Here is an 11,391-nt window from a genome sequence, read left to right on the forward strand (position 1 = left end):
ACTCATAGCAGGGTGTGGAATGAGCTGATCTTTAAGGCCCCTTCCTAACCAAACTATTCTGGGAATCTGTGATTCTATGACCCATGTGTTGGGTGAAAACTAGAAGTGAGTGAGAACTCACTTTTCTGCTTTGAAGGGATGGTTTTTATTTTGTTAGTTTCCACTTCCTGAAATCTGAACCTGCAAATACACTCAAAAATATACCAGAAAAAAATTCTATCTCCTTAAAAAAGATTGAGTTCAAGAGAACCACCCAATTTAATTTGAAATTCAACTTTTAAGAGTCCTTAGTGTACATTTTATTTCTGTGTGAAACAAGTGCTTGACCCATAGAAAATTATGCAAAAAAAAAAAAAAAAAAAAAAAAAGACGAAATGTTCCTTTCCATGAAGGTGCAGACACACAGATCCTGGACATTGTCTAATCGTGCCTGGTTAGTTTTAACTTGAGATTGTGCTGAAGTCAGGACTCTGAAAGTAGTTTACATTTCAGTGAAAACTACACTTTGTTTGGTTGTTAAAACAAAAGTTTTGACTAAGTCTTTATGATTACTCAATTTATGATACTGGGACCAAATTATAAATGCAATTTGTGTATCAGAAATCTTGAAATTTCAATTATATTTGATACATATGTTTTCAATTCCTAACTGAGTTTGGGTTTAGGCTGAATTCTTCCATTTTTATTCATACTTTAGTAGTTGGAGTCTTTCTTACTGCACACTTCAGATCTGATCCCTTTCTTTCAAACTAATGCAGGTTTCCCTGAGAAGAAAATGAAAACAAAATTCATTATAAGAGTAGCAGTTCTTTATCCATAGCTCTCCATCTGGTATGTGATCTGTGATCATACCTCCATTTTGCTTGTAATGTGTATTGTAAAAATCAATCTTTAAGACTTTACACAGGAAATATTAAAGTAAATTAGGACCCTATACATCCATTTTCAAATTTCCTTTCAACCTCAGAGTGCCTACTTTACATAAAAAGAGTGAAGAATTTTTTTTCCCAAGCCCTTCCATTTTTGTATAATTTACAAAATTTCCTGGAAATACAATTTGCCCAGCCACCTTCCTTATTATCTGCAGCCCACAGTAGCAGCTAAGTGGTTGTTGATATTCCCTTTCACTATTGGTACTAAGACTCCACGAAGCTTATGCAGAATTTATATACGAACGTCAAATCATTTTTGAAATATGCAATAGGAAAAGATCAGCCAGTTTCTGGCCACCTACATTTCAGAAGGTATTGGCTGGTATACAGTAGTGTATATATATATATATATATATATATATATATATACACACAATCATTTTCATTTTCTGGGCCAGAATCCAAGGGCATATAAACTAGTTTAGTTGGTTATAACTGGATGGAGAGCTAGATGGAAAACACCATTCTCAAAGAGTTTGTGTGCATGTGAATTTCTTTCCAAAATGGATGCAAGTGGAAGTCATTAATTTAACTTTTATTTTGGTGGACGAAATTTTGCTCTTCTGGATACTCTCAGAGAGCAATGTGAAGCCACATCCAGTGAAGACAGGACCCTCCAGCCCACATCAATTCCTTCTAGCACTGAGACTGAACATACCCCATTCATACTGCTTCTGGGTTGGAACAGAAATACTGTGACAAACAAAATTTTTAAAAATGTAATATTGCAGTGGCAGTTTTGATTCTGAGGACAGACAGCCTCATGGGATGAAGCCACTGAGACAGACCAGGCAACGAAAGGAGAAAATGAAAAGGACCTTCCAGGCTCTGGTTGTCCCTCCAGATCTGACCCTGTGCTGCTCAAGTCTTTGCAACCTTTGCCACTCAGAGCTAGAGAAACAAGGAGAAATTTATGCAATGCTGACTTTGTACCTTTGGTTTTGCACTTTTAGAAGGGGAACTTCTAAAGGCTATTTTGGAAACACTAAAGGAACTTTCTAAAGGCTACTTTGCAAATCCCATCAGGCAGTTAGATCTGTTTGCAACAGAGCTGTCTCCAGGTGGAAGGTACTAGTAAGGAATAAGATAATCTTGTTCTTCACTGTTCATATTTGATCCCTTTGATATAATTAGAGCTGACGTGTCCTTGAGGTTTCTCTGGAACCAACCCATCTTCATTATCCCAAGAAAAATCTGTGTTTAAAACACAGCTAAGCATTTCAAGGCTGTCTTTAATGATGCCAATATGAAGTTGCATAATGTTAAAATACAGTTTAAAAGGAATCAGATCTCTCTTTTTAAAATTATGGGACCACATCCATCAGCTGAAGACCCAGCTCCTTTTCACAAGAGAGCAGTCATCATAATAAACAGATGGAAACAAAACCACATGCTGCCATGAAATGAGACTGAACATCAAAACCTATGAGGGAGAACCAGATTCAGTGATGCCTTCAGGTGCAAATGTGGTTCAGCTATTTGCAGGGATTTGAGGGACCACCACAACTCTCAGAGCCCCATGATGCAGAGCCTGATGGTTTGGGGGCTGCAGCAGCTGGTGTGGGAGCAGCACAAGCTCCCCTGCACACAAAATTGCTCCAGCATACCCTAGACCAGAGCTGGGATCCTGGGAGGTGCAACCAGCAGCACACCCAGCTTTGCAAAGGTAACTAGTGAAGTTTCCCTGGGAACTCTTCACACAGCCAGCATCAGGATGTTGCGGTGTGTCTCCTCCCTCTCAAAGGTAACCCTCTCCCCCCGCCCCAACCCCCATGAGCCCTGGCTGTGAGACAGGGGGTCCAGGGGGTCGAGTGATTGGCAGATTTGAAAGATACCCCCTGCCCCCTGTGGCTATTGGTAGACCTAAGTGCCCCTTCTCCCCTGGCACCCCTCCCCCTCACCTGTTTGGTGGCTACCTGTCCCTGCCCCTCCCCTTACCCCCGGGTTAAAAGGACAATCCAGCCACGTGGCCGGCCCTTCTGTTGGAGCTGCCACCAGGTCCACAACTCTGTAGCTGAAATAAAGACTCTGGATCAAGCTCTAGCAGAAGTGCCTCCTTTCTTCACCATCGCCTGAAGCCTCTCCACTGAGGAATATCGCTCGCAGCCTCTGAGTAACCCAAGGGTGTCACTGGGGAGGAAACATCCCAGCTGCCGCCATTGGACTCAGCAGCAAGGCAAGCCCGGGCAGGTCTCTGTCGGAATATTGGGAACCCCAATATTTGGCACCCAACGTGGGGCAAAAACTCGGCCCTGCGACCAGACGGAGACCCATCTGAGCTTCGCAAGACCACCGAGAGAGTTTCTGGCAGCTTGGCGTTCACTGGCAGGGCTTTGGACGTAGCTCTCCAGCACAGACTTGGATTAAAAAAGTCTCCTGAACGTTTTGCACCTCGGAGAAGAAAAGCTCCTTTCTGGTGAGCCAACTTCTCAGAGGAGGACAGGGTAGCTTCTCCAGCCCCGGGGAGGTCCTGTTCAGGTGAAGAGAAAACCCCGACAGACCAAGGAGCCTTCGCACCGATCTGGGTGAGTATTTCCACTCCACGGGGAGGGTGGGAAGCTCAAAGGGAAATCCCTGCGGAGGGATCCCGTCTTTTTTGCCTTTATTAGGGCAGGTTTAGGCTACGGAGCCCCGCAGAATCGGGAACAGCAGCACGTGTGGCTCAGCTTTGTATGGCGCGGCTTTGCCGTTGTGGAATCTCTCTCTCAGATTGGTTCTATCATTTATTTACAAGCCCCTGGGCTATTGTAGGCTGGAATTTATTTCTTTTATTTCTTGCTATTCTTTTAGGCTCCTCTGCCTGGAACCTATTGCTTGGTGCTGATGCCTCATGGCTCTGTAAGTCATTATCATTTCTGCCCCTTCCCTGGGAAGGAGCCATTTCAGAATTTTTTTCTCTTCTTTTTCTTCTTTTTTTTTTTTTTTTTTTTTAGCATGTAAGATTGGTTGTGTGGCTACAAAAGAGGAAGGGAAGTTCCAGGAAGGGAAGTTCCGGGAAGGGAAGGGAAGTACCGAGAAGGGAAGGGAAAAAGGAAAGAAAAAAAAAAATAAACCAAAATAGTTATTACATTACAACACAGCACACCAGAAAGGTAACTAATGACTTGCCTAAAACCGAGTGGCTGAACTGCCAACAGAATCAGAATTTGCAGTGTGACTTGAGCCCAGTCAAGGATGTTCAGATGCAACTTAGGATATTCCCAGTGCACCAGGCTAGTGAGAGAAAATCTGTAGGTATAGGCAGTTACAAAGGCAGCTGACAGCTGTAAAGAAGACTGTTCCAAGTTTCCAGATTTCTGTGATATCTGGATCACAAGTTTGCAGGTGACAAGTGGCATGTCTTTTATCACATCCTATTTTTGCAGGTGGGAATCATTTGTGTGTTCCATTCATCAAAAGTATCCAGAACTATAACCTTGCAGACACAGTGCTCCCAGGAATAGAGTCCATATCCTGAACAACTGGAAATATCTGGTGGGGTGGAGAAAACACTTTATGAGAGCATCTATGAGTAGGTTTTATGTGGAGAGCAACCACAGGCTGTGTAGAACCCAATTGAAAGAGGAAGAGAAAGAAGGAAAAAAAGCCAACAATCATTTCCTTTGCAGCATGACCTACTAATTTAATATCTTTTTCCCCTAGACATGGGCAGATGGATCCTTACTTAGCCTTTTGGGATCACAGATTCTTAGAATGGGTTGGGTTGGAAGAGACTTTTAATACCATCTAGACTGAATTCCATGGCAATAAGCAGAGCCATCTTTCACTAGACCAGGCTGCTCAGAGCTTTGTCCAACCTGGCCTTGAATTTTTCCAAGGATGGAGAATCTTCCACCTCCCTGGGCAATCTCTATCAGTGTTTCACCATCCTCATTGTAAGAAATTCTTCTGTGCAAAGGGCTCCTTGCAGACCAACCCTTTAGACAGTGGGGTATGTGGAGCTGGAGCAGCCCCAGCAGATATGACCATCAGATGATCTAAACCAACCATAATTTCACCCTGTAGTTCATGTATTAAGCTCCTAACAGCACAGTTTTGGCAATTACATTTCTCTTGGGGGGAAAAGAGAAAATCCTGTGAGACAGGGAAGTTTTTCTTCTTGTGGGGCAATATTTGCATGGATCTGGGGTCCATTTAACCTTAATCTGCCCTTCACTTAATGTCTTTAATTCCTTCTCCACATACAGGCTGCTGCTTTCTTTCTGATTTCATTAAGCTCCCAAGCAAAAGTGCAAGGGTTTAGGGATGCCATCAAAGGATGGAGGGGTTGAATGCCCCAGCTTCCATGGAAACTTTTCATGAGCTCACCCAATTACCTTCATTAATTCCAGCTGTGCTCACAACTTCAAGTAGAGAGGATACAGAACAGAGAAAATGCCATTTCTCTCCTCCATCTCAAAAGGAGAATGGTCAGTCCTGAACATCAGGGAAAAAGAGAGATCTACTTCAGATCATCTGGAGATGGTGTCTGCACGGAACTAGGGTGCAAAGAGAAGAATTGTCTTGGCAGCAAAATAAAATTCTAAAGAGGTAAATCCCCTTCTGCCATTTCTTTTGAAACAGAGCATAAGAAAAATATAATCACCGTTTCTCATCTGGACAATGGCAGAAGAGTGATGGGCTGCAGCTCTTTTAGCACAGGCCAAAGTCAAGAGGTTCTTAGAAATCTCTCTGATCCTTGCCAGGGTAAGATACATTCAGTGAGACGGGTAACCCCAGTCTGCCCAGGATCCTGGATCCCCAGGATCCTCTGAGTGGATCCTGGTCATTGTACACAGCCTGGCTGAGTATGCAGGAGGAATCAGAGCAAATGTGGCACATCTCATCCCCAGTGTGCTTTTGGCAGAGAGGCATAGAGAGAGTCAGGCCAGGAGAGGAGAAGGAAAAGAGAGTGAGTGATACCACTCCTGGTTTGCAGTCCAGGTGTAGGCTCATCTCTCAAATTCCCAGCACTATATTCCACATCAGAAAATCTTTAAAGACTGCAGGCCCTCAGAAGATCAGCAGCAGGGTAAGAAAGAATAAATATATATACTGTAGATGGCAGGTGGGAAGGAAAGAAAAAAATGGCAAAGTCATGAAAAAGAGGCAGTATCTCATTAAAGCCAGTATTAAAATGAGGTGAAGATTTTTGCATTTCAGGAGCTGCAGCTTCTGTGTGTTGTACTGTCCTGCTTTTTATGGCAGCTTGAAAGCAAACAAGATGAAACCTTACAGTTTGCTTGCACTTTTAAGAGGATAAACACGAGTCAATAATATATCTGGGACTTTTCAGGGTGTTGCCCAGTTATTAGTCCAACAAAGCCAATATTGAAGTCCTGGGTCCCAAGTGACATAGAAATCCCAGCTGTCCTCAGCTTTGTTCAAGACAAATTGTGGTGCATACTGCAAAGTGGGAAGTTTCACTTATAGCCTTGTAGGCACATGTCTACCAGGTTCTGCTGACCTTGTCTGAGTGGGAACAGTGTGGGAACAAAAAAGTAAAGGAATGAAGAACCCCTCCCCAAATCTAAAATCCACAGTAATATTTGGGATAATACCATCAACTACAGATGAGGCTAAACCTCTGAACATGGAATTTTTCTGGCATTGCTCCCCAAGATAGCTAGAATCAACTTTGCTAAAGTTGACATAGAATCATAGAATCATTTTTGTTGAAAAAGACCTCTAAGATCATAAAATCCAACTATTAACTCTGCACCGCCAAAGACACCACTCAAACACCACAAGTGTTTGAGTGCCACAAGTGCCACATTGACACAGCTTTTGAACACTTCCAGGGATATAGGGACTCCACCCCTGTCCTGGGCAGCCTGTGCCAGAGCCTGGCAGTATTTGGTATGTGCTTTGGCTTGGACCCTTACACCTCTTGATGTGTAAGTGGAGCTAGAGGGGATGACACTACCTGCTATCACTCTCCTGCTCTCTCCCATATATGACCATACGAAGATGAAGCTTTAAACACTTGGACTGTCTGTGCTGTTTTGCAGACCTCCTAAGACTGTGTCTTAGCTCAGTGTCACAGCTTGGCCTCCGCATCTTGCAACACCAGTCTCACAGCCAGCCATTTGGATATCAGTGGGGTCCCTTATATGTGACCAAAGACACTGAAACCTGGAGGTCTGAAGAAGAGTTGGTGTGGCACCTCCTTGGGCAGTTCTCCGTCTATTAAATGTGTCCTTCTATTGCAGCACCATTGCACTGTCAGAGACAAAAACTGTAGGAGATTTGAGTTTCTGTACTTTTTCCTGTCTGAATCAGCCATTGTTTGGGCTGAGGAGTGAATGAAAGCATCAAGAAATGTGATTTCTGGGGGAGTTGTAAATCCAGTAAGATGTTGCTTCATGATCCCCCTCTGCAGGAGCTGGGCTCAGCCAGCAGCTCAGATGAGTGAGGAGAACTATGTCATCATCTCCCTCTGCCTCATAATTTCCTGAAGGTACAGAAGGAAACACAAACTCACTAAAAATTCATTTTCCCCTTCCAGGATAGCCTTCATTGCCTCTCTATTTTTTCTTTAAAAATTCTGATATCTGGTGTCTTGTCAGACCCTCTTTTCCAGATGACAGGTGGCCTTATGAGATTCTCAGTTTTGTTTCCTCCCAAATTTCAGAGGAGCTTATGAATGAAGGAAGCCAGGGCAGCCATGAGCAGTAGGAACTAGAAGTCAAAGAAAACCACTTTCAATTTAATCTTGTTCTGCTTTGCTCTGTTCTCCTTAGCAGAACAAGTTGGACATCTCTTCCAGAGATTTCTGCTTCTTCTGTCTGCTATATGGGACAACTCAAGACCAGAACTCAAAGCTGACCCAGAAGTTTCAACCATGTGCTGCTACTAAATAAGTGAGGAAGGGGAAGATTTTTTTGATATCACATTTAAAATGACCTGTTTCTTTGTTTCTATCAGAGATGGTAAATCACAGCTCCCATCACTTCACTGAATGACACATCAAGTGATATGCAAGAAGTAGTTCCCTTATTTAGCCCTGGGAGTTTATTTTCAGGCTCATCCTATGTGGTTTTCAGCCAGTCTAGCTGAAACACAGTGCAGAAGGATTTTGACACAGTGCAGAAAAATGCCAGATTACCACAGAGGTGATAAACCTAACAGCAAAGAGTAAGTGATCACAAACTTCAGTTCTCTGTGAGAGGAGGAAGAAAAAGGGCTTAAGTTGCCATCAAGACATGCAAGTAATTTTCCTTTCCCAGACAGTGCAATTTCTTTCAGGAAAAGGAGTGTCATATGTGATCACAGGTGGGAGATTCTTGTGATTACTTCAGGCTTACAGGCTTCAGTGCTTGCATCAGTTGATAGAGCTGCACCATCAGTTCCCATGGCTTCATCCAAACAGCAACAAAGGAGAGGACTTAGGACAGGCAGATTCCCAGAATTACCAGGTCCCTGTGGGAATTCCCTGTAATTTTACATACTAGGGCCTTGCCCTGTGCATAACCAAAGTCCTGCTTCATTGCCACACTGACAGCAGTCAAAATGATATGGTGGTTCTGGGTAGAAGGAGCAGTAAACATTACTATTGCAAGGAAAAACCAGTTTTCAGAGGCTACATATTTTATTGAAATAAATAAAAGTAGCCTTTCGATAAGTAGCTATTTTCAGTAAGTAGCCTTTTATTGAAAACATGCATTAAAGATTATATTAAATTTGTACATATATTGTATTTAGAAAAATGTATAAAAAATGTTAAGAATGGTCTTTGGCTAGTCTGAGGACTGAAAGAAATACTGTTTGTGGGACAAAAGGAGCACTGCATGAGAAATTCAACGTCTATAGCCAAATTTGCAGAATTTGCTTCTCTTTTGTGGTAACTTAATTTTAGAAGCTACTCAGCTTGAGACAAACCATAGGGACATGATGGGTGGGTTGAGCTCAGCATTGAACTGGGCTCTAGTGGAATCTCTTTTTGGACAAACCTCAAAAAGTGGAGACATCAAAAATGTCAGCTGTCCCTTGAAAATATTTGTGTGGGCATGAGGATACAAAAACAAGCGTGGATTTCAAAGCTGAGTTCCAATTTAGAGTTCTAAATTTTGATCCATTTACTGAAGGAAGGGTGAGGAGAATGACCCTTATTCCCTAAAGGCTGCTAGAGCTCTGACTTTGCTTGTTTTTCATATCTGGGGCTGGGGAGAGGTGACAATGCAGGGGTGATTCTGCTTAGATCTCTGTTTGGTACTTGCCTGTCCTGATCACCAGCAATGCCCACCATCCCTTTCACAATGAATGCTGACCATTCATTGCTCTAAAGTTTTTGAGCCTGCTGGAGGGGACCCAAGGAAGAAAATTTCCAGCTTGGATTTGCAACAACCCCTTTGCTTCCCTGCACCTTCCCCATATGGCAGCAAACTAAAAGTGGATAGGCATATAATCCATTTTACATGACTGTGGCACAATGAAAACCAAGCAGCAAAGTGCCATGTGCTGATGCCTCCCAGGAGGGATCCCAGACATGGGAGCAGTTGTTGCTGTACATGAGGCTTGACAGCTCAGCATCATCCTCCCAGTTTTCATTTCCTTAGCTCTCCCGATGACAGAGTTTGAAGCACAGAAATGTTCTGTGAGGAATGTGTTTTGGGATGAAAATGAATACCTCGTAGCCTGACAGTGTAAACACTAAGATCATGATTGGCTTCTTCCAGTGCCAGCTCCATATATGGATTCAGAAAGTCCCTTAACCACCCGTAGAGGCTCTTTGGTTCCCTCTGATGAGTTGAAGCTGTTCTGACCCAAAGCAGATGGAGTCAGTTATTTACACCACATTCTGCTTGGATGCACTCTTGACCCACCGCTCACTGGTCTCACTAGACATAAGCACTGTTGCTGGCTGATTATTTTGGAATGACACAGAGAACATTAGTGGAGAAGAGCCAGACAGAGGCCCTTGGAGGAAGAGCAACCAATGGGGATCTAGTGATGGGAGAAGCCTTGCTGGCCCCATGCCAAATATCTGTGTCTTGAGCTCAGGTGGCAGGAAGTAAAACCTCTTTGTTGGCTGAGTTGCATGGCAGGTAGTGGTGGAGTGATCAGGATGTGTCACCTTTGTTGGGATGTCACTATGGCTGGGCATTGAGAATGGTGGGCAAGCCAGGGGAAAAGGAGGGGAGCTCTGACATGTGTTGGTCTGTGAAAATCCATGGAGGTGCTTTTCAGGGGATAAAGATAACTCAATGTGTCCAGCCTCTACCTGGGGCTCCAAGGAGCAATGCAGAAGCTTGTGCTGCATCACTTCTGCTCCAGCTCTGCAGCAATCATTTGATTATGTCCATTTGGGTAACCCATCTTTCCCTTACCTTTTCCTCTCCTGCCCTGTAGTCCTTGAATCAAAGTTTGGGGTCTCTGGAAATGTGCCCAGAACTGAAAGAAGTGCCATGAAACCAAAAATCATCTCCTCAGTTGCATCACTCAGAGCAAGCATGATTGTACCTGTGAGACAGCTGAGCACAGCAAGCAGCTGCTGTCCTGGCTGCTGAACGAGGATAGGTGAAGGAATTTCAGATATAGGATATGGGGAAGGGTGTTAAAGACTTGCAAGGACTTCATCACTTGATGTGTATAATTCTTTGATACCAAGCAAATGTATACTTATTTGTTCCCACTCCATTTTAACCCTTTTCCCCATTGTTTTTCTTCCACTGAAACAAAGCTTCATGCTCAGAAGAGGCAGAAAAAAATTAAGTAAAAGGAGTTACATTTTCCTGGCTTTCAGCAAAATCTCTTTTCAAACTTTTCAATTTTTTTTTTCCTTTTTTTTTCCTCTTCACACTGACATACCTTTGACATTTTAGGAGTGGAACTCTATTTCATTTCTTGAGGCACTGGCAGACAATCTGAGAGCCTTTTATTCTGAGGTGCTTTTCAGGCTATGATCTGAATTGCCTCAAGCCAGAGCCAGGTTGCAGTCATGGGCCTGGCTGACATTTTACAGGGAAAGGGGCATGAGGCACCAGCTTATAGAAGTGTTTGAAGACCTAAGTGCTATGTATTAAGATACACCAAGTTTGAACTCCCCACAGCATGCTCGCTTGGCTGAAATGCTTACCTGGGCTAATTGTTGCAAACTTTGCAACACTGGACAGGCTGACTCAGGAACTTCACCAGTGAGTTTCACCAGCTATATGTGGGTCCATGAAGTGAGCAGTTAACCCATGGATCTCCTCAAGAGATGATGTGGTAGACACAAAACAAGACTATGGGCATGAGATGAGTCCTTGGAAGAGAGATCCACTGGAGATTTCTTACTGGACATACTTAAGGCATTAAGTTTCCTATGCAGAAAATGGTCAGATCAAGGGTAGAATCAAATGTGTTTATGCTGTTTACATTCCCATTGAAGATACTGGGTTATGTGGTCACTTGCTGCCAGTAAGGGTATCCATTCTGCCTCTTCTGGAATGAAGTTATGAAGCTATTTAACATGAGAAACTGAGAAGAACTGAGAACT

This window comes from Anomalospiza imberbis, chromosome 2 (assembly GCF_031753505.1).
Source record: "Anomalospiza imberbis isolate Cuckoo-Finch-1a 21T00152 chromosome 2, ASM3175350v1, whole genome shotgun sequence".
NCBI classification, from domain to species: domain Eukaryota; kingdom Metazoa; phylum Chordata; class Aves; order Passeriformes; family Viduidae; genus Anomalospiza; species Anomalospiza imberbis.